Source organism: Dermacentor andersoni, chromosome 3, assembly GCF_023375885.2.
Source record: "Dermacentor andersoni chromosome 3, qqDerAnde1_hic_scaffold, whole genome shotgun sequence".
In the NCBI taxonomy this organism is placed as follows: Eukaryota; Metazoa; Arthropoda; class Arachnida; order Ixodida; family Ixodidae; genus Dermacentor; species Dermacentor andersoni.
In genome coordinates, this window is record NC_092816.1 from 204,967,945 (window position 1) to 204,978,584 (window position 10,640).

Consider the following 10,640-nt stretch of genomic DNA (forward strand, 5'->3'; position numbering starts at 1 on the left):
AGGTATTCTCCATTAACTCTTATCCCCAATTCTTCCTAATCCAGGTCTCTGAATACCTCCTGTAAACACGCTGTGAATAGCATTAGAGAGATCGTATCTCCCTGCCTGACTCCTTTCTTTATCGGGATTTGTTGCTTTCTTTATGGAGGACTATGGTGGCTGTGGAGCCGCTATAGATATCTTTCAGTATTTTTACATACGGCTCATCTACACGCTGATTCCGTAATGCCTATATGACTGCTGAGGTTTCGACTGAATCAAACGCTTTCTCGTAATCAATGAAAGCTATATATAACGGTTGGTTATATTCCGCACATTTCTCTGTCACCTGATTGATAGTGTGAATATGTTCTGCTGTTGAGTAGCCTTCACGAAATCCTGCCTGGTCCTTTGGTTGACAGAAGTCTAAGGTGTTCCTTATTCTATTTGCGATTGCCTTAGTAAATACTTTGTGGGCAACGGACAGTAAGCTGATCGGTCTATAATTTTCAAGTCTTTGGCGTCCCCTTTCTTATGGATTAGGATTATGTTAGCGTTCTTCCAAGATTGCGGTACACTCGAGATCATGAGGCATTGCGTACACAGGGTCGACAGTTTTTCTAGAGTAATATGCCTACCATCCTTCAATAAATCTGCTATTACCTGATCCTCCCCAGCTTCCTTCCCCATTTGCATAGCTCCCAAGGCTTTCTTTACTTCTTCCGGCTCTACTTGTGGGATTTCAAATTCGTCTAGACTATTCTCTCTCCCATAATAGTCGTGGGTGCCACTGCTGCTGTATAAATCTCTATAGAACTCCTCAGCCACGTGAACTATCTCATCCATATTAGTAATGATATTGCCGGCTTTGTCTCTTAATGCACACATCTGATTCTTGCCGATTCCTTGTTTCTTCGTCACTGCTTTTAGGCTTCCTTCGTTCCTGACAGCATGTTCAATTCTATCCATATTATACTTCCTTATGGCACCTGTCTTACGCTTGTCGATTAACTTCGAAAGTTCGGCCAGTTCTATTCTAGCTGTAGGGTTAGAAGCTTTCATACATTGGCGTTTCTTGATGAGATATTTTGTCTCCAGCGATAGCTTACTGGTATCCTGTCTAACGGAGTTACCACCGACCTTTATTGCACACTCTTTAATGATGCCTGTAAGATTGTCGTTCATTGTTGCAATACTAAGATCCTCTTCCTGAGTTAAAGCCGAATATCTGTTCTGTAGCTTTTATCCGGAATTCCTCTATTTTGCCTCTTACCGCTAACTCATTGAACTGCTTCTTATGTACCAGTTTCTTTCGTTCCCTCCTCAAGTCTAGGCAAATTCAAGTTCTTACCATCCTATGGTCACTGCAGCGCACCTTGCTGAGCACGTCCACATCTTGTATGATGCCAGGGTTAGCGCAGAGTATGAAGTCTATTTCATTTCTAGTCTCGCCGTTCGGGCTGCTCCACGTCCACTTTCGGCTATCCCGCTTGCGGAAGAAAGTATTCGTTATCCGCATATTATTCTGTTCTGCAAAGTCTACTAATAACTCTCGCCTGCTATTCCTAGTGCCTATGCTATATTCCCCCACTGACTTGTCTCCAGTCTGCTTTTTAGCTAGCTTGGCATTGAAGTCGCCCATCAATATAGTGTATTTTGTTTTGACTTTACCCATCGCCGATTCCACGTCTTCATAGAAGCTTTCGACTTCCTGGTAATCTTGACTGGATGTAGGGGCGTAGACCTGTACGACCTTTAATTTGCACCTCTTATTAAGTTTCACAACAAGACCTGCCACCGTCTCGTTAATGCTATAGAATTTCTGTGTGTTACTAGCTATATTCTTGTTATACGGAAACCGACTCCTAGTTCTCGTCTCTCCCCTAAGCCCCGGTAGCGCAGGAAGTGCCCGCTTTTTAGCGCTGTATTTGCTTCATTTGGCCTCCTAACTTCACTGAGCCCTATTCTATCCCATTTGCTGCCCTCTAATTCCTCCTATATTACTGCTAGACTCGCCTCACTGGATAACGTTCCAGCGTTAAACGTTGCCAGGTTCATATTCCAATGGCGGCCTGTCCGGAGCCACGGATTCTTAGCACCCTCTGCAGCGTCGCAGGTCTGACCGCCGCTGTGGTCAGTTGCTTCGCAGCTGCTGGGGACTGAGGACCAGGGTTTGATCGTTGTATTCATATAGGAGGTTGTGGCCAAGTACTGCACCACAGTGGCCAATCCTGCTCTGGTGAGGGACTGTGTTACCGGTTCTGGTCACCGGGATCAGGCCGCACTCCAGGCCTGTTTATGGAATTTTATCAACTCGCGGATTGTTTTTTTTATTCCGGTGGAAAATTGCGCGGCACCGGGATTCGAACCATGGACCTCTTGCACGCAAGGCGGATGTTCTACCTCTATGACACCGCTATACCGTTCATGGGCCTCAATTAGCTGCCAAAATATGCGGGGGCTCTCAGTTAACATATTAGGCAAATCGTTGTTAAAGAAAAAGAATTCGGCGTTACGGGCTGCAGTGAGATAAGCTTTCTCAGCTGCATAATACTTAACCTAGTTATGGGCGCCCCCTTTAAGTTCGGCATTCCGGAATAAACGCTCTTTCTTGTTATCTAGGCGGTGCAAAACTTTGGTAAACTAATGTTTCTGGCAGTTTACAGGGATAGACCTCCCTAACAAAATTTTCATGAAATGAAGACTGGTGTAAGGGACAAATGCGCCATCTTTACTAGTTGTTGAGCACTAGCGTAGGCGGTTAGAATGGGGACGGAACTCAGTTGAAACGGCACCGATTTCCGGTTGACCTCATTCGGCCATTGATGGGGACACTGTACCAAAATGGAGACCGCAATACCGGAAGGTCGACACATAACAAGATCTAGCTTAATAGGCCACTGTCACTGTTTGGGTTTTTATAAAAAAATTATTCAAGAACATTGCCTCGTCAGAAATGTGTCAGCGCATTGGTTTCCTCGCTTGCCTTCTGTTTTGATAAGCAGCGCCGATTTACGGGAAGCAGCGAGCTCTTGACGTAGTGCATTATCAGCGAAGATGTGTTTTGCGTAGCAACAACTGCACAAAATGAAACCTGCGTTCTTCCTTATGACCGAGAAAATATATTCAAGCATAAACAATGAAAGCACTACAACTCGTCACCATCCTAAAAAGCACGCGTGCAAAGCTCAGGTAGCAAAGTGATGCTGAAAGTTTTTGTCATAAGCAAGCAGTGGTGACGATAGAGTTCGTGCGAAAAGTCGCCACTGCAATGGCGTCCTATTATGCCAACTTACTGACGAAGCTAAAGGAAGCCATCAAAATCATCTGGCATGGTATGCTGGCAATAGGCACCCTGCTCTTCCAGGACACTGCTACGTGGACCTCGTGTCTTCAATTTTCCACCTCTTTCCATCTATGAAGTTATGTTTGAAAATCAGATACTCTTCCGACAATGACACTTGCATTGCCCAAGTAAAGTCATGGCGCCAAGTCCAGTCTGAGGGCTTCTATAACAGTGGTATCCACAGCGGCGTAAAACAACGCTAGTCATTTGTGGCTCTTGGTATCGGCTATGTAGAAACACAAGAATATATATGGCAACTTTCATGATCCTGATCCCAGAGAAAGTGGACCAGGAGAGAGAGAGAGAGAGAGAGAGAGAGAAACAACTTTATTCGGTCCACTATAGACGTAAGCAAGCTCCACGTCACCTGGCTAGGCCCACTCGGGGACCATCAGGTGAAACCTGACGGCCCTCTCGCGAGCCCTCTGGACTGCCAGGATTTGAGAGGTCTGATCCTGGGCCTTAATTAACTTCATCATTTCCTCTTGAGTGAAAGGGGGACCGGCAGAGGCGCAGCCCCACAGGACATGTTCGAAGTCCGCATAATCACCACACAGAGGGCAGTCCGGGCTTGGGAACCGTTCGGGGTACATTGTGTGCAGCGCCGCGGGGCTCGGGTAAGTGCTTGTTTGCAGAAGCCTTAGAGTGACTGAGTGGACCAGGAGGAAATTTTATTGACCGCCCCTCGTACATGCACGTCGAGATCTATAGCATTTCTTATTTGTTATTGCTATTTTGGTTTCTTGATTTAGCGATGTGCATCCTGACGCACCTCTCCGTACCGAAGAATGTACTAGATTACTTACAACGAGCATTTGCCACATTAGATCATGAACGATTACTATCAAAACTAAGCAGATCTGGTTTCAGAGGCCCGTATTACTCATCTTTTAAAAATTATTTAACAGACAGACAGCAGTGTGTCCGTGTGGCGGAGTCTTATAGTTCTTTATTGCGTGTTAAATCAGTGGTACCGCAAGGGTCCGTATTGGGACCGCTTTTGTTTAACATTTACATGAATGATCTTGCTTGCTTACCACTAATATCAAAAATTTATTTATACGCTGATGACACGGCTTTGGTTGTATCGAAAGAAATTTCGAACGAAGCCGCTAGAGCACTACAGTATGATGTCTGCAAACTACTTGATTGGTACATTTACAACAAAATGTTTATTAATAAATCAAAGACTAACATGATATGTTTTCACAGCCCATACAAGGTAGTCGCGGATATTTCCCCTGTTTATCTCCACACCAGTGACTGCCTTGCATGCTCATGTCCTCCGGTAACTCTGGTAAATAACACAACATACCTAGGGCTACACTTCGACGACACGTTGTCATGGAATGTCCACATTGGAGAGCTCGCAAGGCGCTTACGTGCTGTGTGCACTCATTTGTATGCCCTAAGATCTTTCTGTGATGTAAATGTTCGTAAAATGGTTTACAAAGCACTTGGGCGAATCGATCATAAGGTACGGAATAACAACTTATGGTTTTGCTCCTTTAGTAGACTTAAGGTAGTTAACCGCATCCTAAAAAAATTGCCTATAGCCTCTCGTATGGCAGACTTGGTCATGGGGAAGATGTCTTGGTGAGCATGTACCAGTCAGACATGTTGTTTGTCGAGCAACAAGTTTTGTTCGACGCCATCTGTAAGAGTTGTTTTTCTAGTAATTTCAAAAATTCGAACCTGAAATCTCGCAGCTTACGTCTGACAGAAAGATGCGTGGTACCTCGTGTGCACACGAACTACGGCAAGAGGACTCGTGCTTTCTACGTGCCGGCTAATTTCAATAAATTGAATGAGAATAATATCGCAGGAACATTGAAACAAATTAAATCACATTTAAGGTCATGGGTGATACGTAATGCCCATATCTTTTAAACTTTTTCTTCAGGGTTTGAAGCATGTGAACCTGATTGTGAATTTATATTTAATGTCAATGTCTCTTTTTTAGCTGCTGATGCAACATTATCTTTTTTTTTGCAATATCACATTTTTCCTATATTTCTTTTTTTCTTTATTCATTTATTTGTACACATATCAGTACTACCAGCTGACTGCCCAGCCTCGCACACAAGCAATGTTTCTTATGCGGGCTAGATATTCTAAGCACGACATGACTGGATGTAATAAAGATTATTATTATTATTATTATTATTATTATTATTATTATTAATATTCTTATTATTAAAACCTCATTTCTTGAGCCCACCAACTCGTACCTTGAACGAAGAGAATAAATCGATCCCAGGGGCTCTCTTTATTGGTTGTTTTTGCTATGGCAACAATATAAAGAAACAGACAATGAAGCCAAAAAAACTCTAGTGGAGATTATTTGCTTTGTTTAATCGATATTGCCCTGGCCCAGCGACGCCGTTCAATGCTTTCGATGACTAATTACTTGAGCTGTGAGATGCAGACGCGGGAAGCGGCTCTCCAGCATGTGACGTCTCCCAGTAAAGTTAAATCTAGGGCGCGGCTGCATGTTCTCCTAAGCTTCTAAGTCTTGCTTTCGCGCGCTCGATGAGCCCTAATTCATTGCGCTACACTTGCGAGGGGAATTGAATTTTCCATATCTGAAAGATGATTAGGCATGCAGAGAACCAATTCAATTGCAACGTTGCAATAAGTTCTCCAAATTTAAGGGTTAAAGCGTTAATTACGCTATTTTAGTTTATTAGCGCATATTTACTACGTCTATGAAATCCTCTGATGTTCACCATTACTTACACCACGCTTTTGAAGAAATTTTATTTATAGATATCCTGAAACCTGTTCATAAATAGTACCTAATGTGTTCAGTGCAACGCTAGGCGTAGCGGACGAATCTGACCAATGTGATGATGTTTGCATGCAAAGAATACTCTCATCATGCCACGAAGATGGTGTTGTATTTCTGTAACTATATTTCTTCCAGTCAGTGCTTTCAGGCGGTTTCAGCATTGTCTACCTAATTTCCCTTAAAATATCCGACATATCTACGATTCACAAACAGGTTGACTTGTTTAGTTCAACGCGGACACGGCGGGCGCCTGTGATAACTCATGAAAACAAGGCCAAAAAGCTAAGCAGCTGCGTTCTGCGCTTCCTCCCTGATATTTACGTGGTCTGGCTGTCTGTACTGCATAGTCTCGTCGACAGTTGCGGAAAGCGTAGCAATAGCTGCTGATCTATGCAAACTAAAGACTTTGCTTCATGGTCTACCCCTCACCAGGTTCCTGCGTAAATCATTAGCCCTCGTGAATGTACTCGAAAACAAAGGCTTCAATGTAAAGCTTCAGTTGATTCCCTCCCACGCGGATTTGGGTGACAGCGAGAAAGCTGATGCTCTCGCATATACGCAATGATCTTTCATCCTTATAAAATTAAGGCACGCACAAGTAATTAAATGCGAAAAATCTGACATTCGTGGTGACTTTTGGTCACTTTTGTTTCTATCACTTATGTCCTGCGTAACCAAGCGATATCGCCGAGAGATAGCGGCACTTCTTATCCAATAAGAACTGGATCTGTTCATACACCAGCATTCGTATTTAAGATGGGGCGTATTGCTTCTCTAAACTGTACTCCATATAAAGAAAAAGGAGACGTTCAAGACTTCGTGTGGTCATGCCTAAATACGTGAGATGAAAGGGACGTTCCGCCGGAGAACTTGCTAAAGAAAGACTTTTCACGTGCATGCCTTCAACACTGTGTTCCCGGAAGAATTAATTATAGCCCGCAAAGAAGCTTTAGGTTTTTAAGTACCGGAGTTATCTTGTAAGAGACGCTCGGGCGCAGCAATCACCAGCGTTGATCGGCAGGTTAAACCCGCTGGTTGCTACAAACCACCAACCCCACAAGGGCGGAAACGAGGGTTCAGTCAAGATTTGAAATTTCAATAATGAACACGAACCTTAAGTTATCACAACACATTACACTTAAGATTCCCGGACATCTCAATATGTTAACAGGGTGGGCCCTAGATGGACTGGGAGGTATGGCGAATGATAGCCCCGTCATGCTTTCATATACTTGATGAAAACATTTTTAGAAAGGGCGGTAATTTATTAACGTGCATTCAACTTTGCACGCATACCGGCAATAATGTTCCCACACTTTTAGCTAAACTTGAATTTTGTGGCAGTTCAAGAAGAGCAGAATAATATCTGAATGTGTTACACTGAGTTTTAGGACTTGAAGAAAGAAAGACCACAAGAAGCAAGTACAAAGCGCAAGCTACCAATCATTTATTCTCGTCAGTGAATACCTTTACATAAATGATGATAAGTGCAAAACGCACCCGCCGCGGTTGCTTAGTAGCTTCGGTGTTGCGCTGCTAAGCACGAGATCATGGTATCAAATCACGGCCGCGGTGACAGCATTTCATCTGTCAACACAATTCTTACCTCGACAAGCATCATGCACCGCATTCGTCCTTGTGACATAAGTGCGAATACCTCTCAGACTGACATCCACTTGATTTGGAGTTAACATTCTGGCATAGTTTGTTAGTGTAGTGCATAAATATAACAACTACATGAGGAAAGTTGGGCCTTTTGGGGTGGATAAACACAATCATTGCATGTGGTTTCACGCTGCCTAGGATGCAAAAAAACACAATTCTGCGTATGTGCCGTTTGTAGTAGTATAGTATAGGATTTAACACACCGCTTGACTAATGCTTTCCTTCATATGCTGCCGAACGAGTGCGTTGGGTATCAATGACTTTTATTTCGTATTTTATGTGAATGTAGTGATGACGCTCCATGCGTGATGCCTACATCTCTCAGAATTCCTAGAATGTTTTTTAGTCAGTTGCAACGAATGCTTTTGCTTCTTTACCTAACAGCTAATCAAACAGAGTAAAGCTACCAATATAACTGCATGTCCTTTTTTGTTTTGCAGAGACCAGTTTATGAAAATTTAACGTGCACCTATAGATACCGCGTTTCTAACCACAGTATAACCTGTCGGAGACCTGACAATTCCTCGTGCACTGTAAGTATGGCAGATGATTGATTCAGGAGCCCTGCAATACATAGCTTTGACACTCGCCACTCTTTTGAACGAAAGATGTTAATAACTTTACAAAATGACAAATAAATATTGAAAACGCGTGCTTGCAATAACAATGCCCGCATCGAATTCCGGCGCAAGCGATGCAATATGTTGGAGTGGAATTTTCGTATGAGCGGTGAGGTATAGCTTGGCACAACGTAGCGGAGAAGGCTATTCTGCTCAGAAAATTATTCGCAGACTATTCACAATGTAAAGATTTCACCGGGGTACTACCGGCAGAACCCATATACATTCCTCCGGCTAACCTCGTCGTCTTCCTTTCTTCATTGCCCGATGACGATGTCGATCGCCACACACTCCCAATCGGCTGTCCTGGCCTCCACGATGGTAACACGGTAGCACGTTCCCAATTGAAGCCTTTTCAACTTTTCCACTGGGTCCTTGGTAGTATATTTTCTTCAGCAGTCCTTGTTGTCTAGCTGTCTTGATGACATAGTAAGGTCCTGTAAACGGCATTTTATAATCAAGTCAATTTCGGACCAGAATCCACGAATCTGGTTCAATCTCCGGCATCTTTGTGCAGTGTCTGCGGTCAAAGTTCTTTTTCATTGTCGCTCTATGTTTTCATCGCTGATGAAAAGTCTTGGGATATTCCTTTAGATCAATTTATTTCACTAAGCCCAAGTCGTGGTCCGCTGGCAGCCATGAGCCCGTTACAAATGCCGCAAAATGTGGGGTGCATCCCAGGCCTGCTGTATATGACCTGCTGTGATGTAAAACAGCGGCTCCCAAGGCGCATTTCCAGCCGCCTTTGAATTCGGGGTATAATCGTAGATACATGTTCAAGTCCCTTATCACTCACTCTGCATGGGAATTCGCTTTCGGATGGTGAAGTGCTGGGAAGCTAAGGGTGATATTGTTTTTCTCAGCCCAAAGTCGCCGTTTTTTGCTTTTAAAGGCTGGGCCATGGTCTGCGATGACGATTCTGACCTTCTTGAAGAGTTCTCGATCCAGTAATGATATCACGCAGTTTGCGTCCTCGTTTCCAGCTTTCGCGGCTACAAAACGCGTGCACTCGTCCACGGCGACAAGGAATGCTTGCATCCTCCTAACTCCCTCCACCTTCACTGAAATCAAGATGCACAACCGAGAAGGGGATACCGCAATGCCCTGGTAAGACCATCCTGTTGCCTCTAGGCTTGTACTTGGCTTTAACAAGCTTATACTGATGTCAAGTTTTCACATAGTTTGTGACGTCTTCTTTCATGTTTTTCCGCGTGAAACGCGGGGCTATTTTGTGGTATGTCTTCCAGAATCCGTCACGTCCTCCTGTCTCTGGACTAGTGTGGTAAAGCTTCAGGACTATTCGCACTTTGGTCTTCGGGACGTAAATTTTGCCATTCTTTAGATCCACTTCCTGCGTGCCTTCCCAAAGCTATAACAGGTTTACATTTCTAGTTGAGGTTTCATGCGGCACGTGGAGTCGAGATAGGGCATCGGCATCTTGATGTTTCGGTCCCGGGCGATGTATGACGTCAAAACTGAATTGCTGTGCTTCGCTAACCGACCGAGCTATTCTGCTCTTCGGCTGAGATAGCTCTAACAGGTACGTCAACGCCTGGTTGTCTGTGAACAGCTTGAAGTGGCTGCTTTACAGTTGGCTTCTGAAGTATCGCAAGGCTAACACCAGCGCCAGTTCTTCCTTCTCCGTAGCTGCATAATTTTCTTATGTCTTCGTAAATGTGGAAGAGTAGTAACCTACTACCCTCAGCTCCTTTCCTTGGTGCTATGTAGCATCACGCTGGTAGAGTATGGCACCTACTCCATAATAAGATGCGTCGGTATAGAGATTAAAGTGCACCTTGAAGTCGGGAAGCATAAATAAAGGGTAGTGTACAGTGTAGTTATTCTCACACTCTTCTTACCACATGAATGGCACGCCCTTATGGGTCAATGCGGTGAGGCATTAGGTTTTTGCGGCATAGTCTCTTATGAATGCACGGAAATGGCCCGCCAGTCCCAAAAACACTCGGAGGGAACGAACATCACACGGTTTCACCTTTTTCTTGATGCGTTGAACACTCTCTTCCTTGGTGCTTTTTGTTTGACCATCAAACACCCTTTCGAGGAAAACCACCTTATTGCAAAAAACTCGCTTTTCTTCATGATAATCTGAGGTCATGCGGTGCTTAGTGCCTCAAGTACTTTACACAAATGTTTCTCGTGGTTTTCTCTTGTCCTGGAGTGGACAATGATATCATCCACATATACATTACAAAATGTTCCAATGAATTTGCTCAGCGTT

At 43.9% G+C, this 10,640-nt stretch overlaps 1 long non-coding RNA gene across 1 annotated transcript in view; it reads left to right on the plus strand.

The window, feature by feature from the left end:
- Positions 1-8,310, plus strand: part of LOC140216641 (uncharacterized) — an 83,304-nt gene extending 74,994 nt beyond the window's left edge. Inside the window, exon 3 of the long non-coding RNA XR_011893210.1 lies at positions 8,222-8,310. This is a non-coding gene — a long non-coding RNA (uncharacterized lncRNA). The remainder of the gene's footprint in view (positions 1-8,221) is intronic.
- Positions 8,311-10,640: the final 2,330 nt, after the last annotated feature.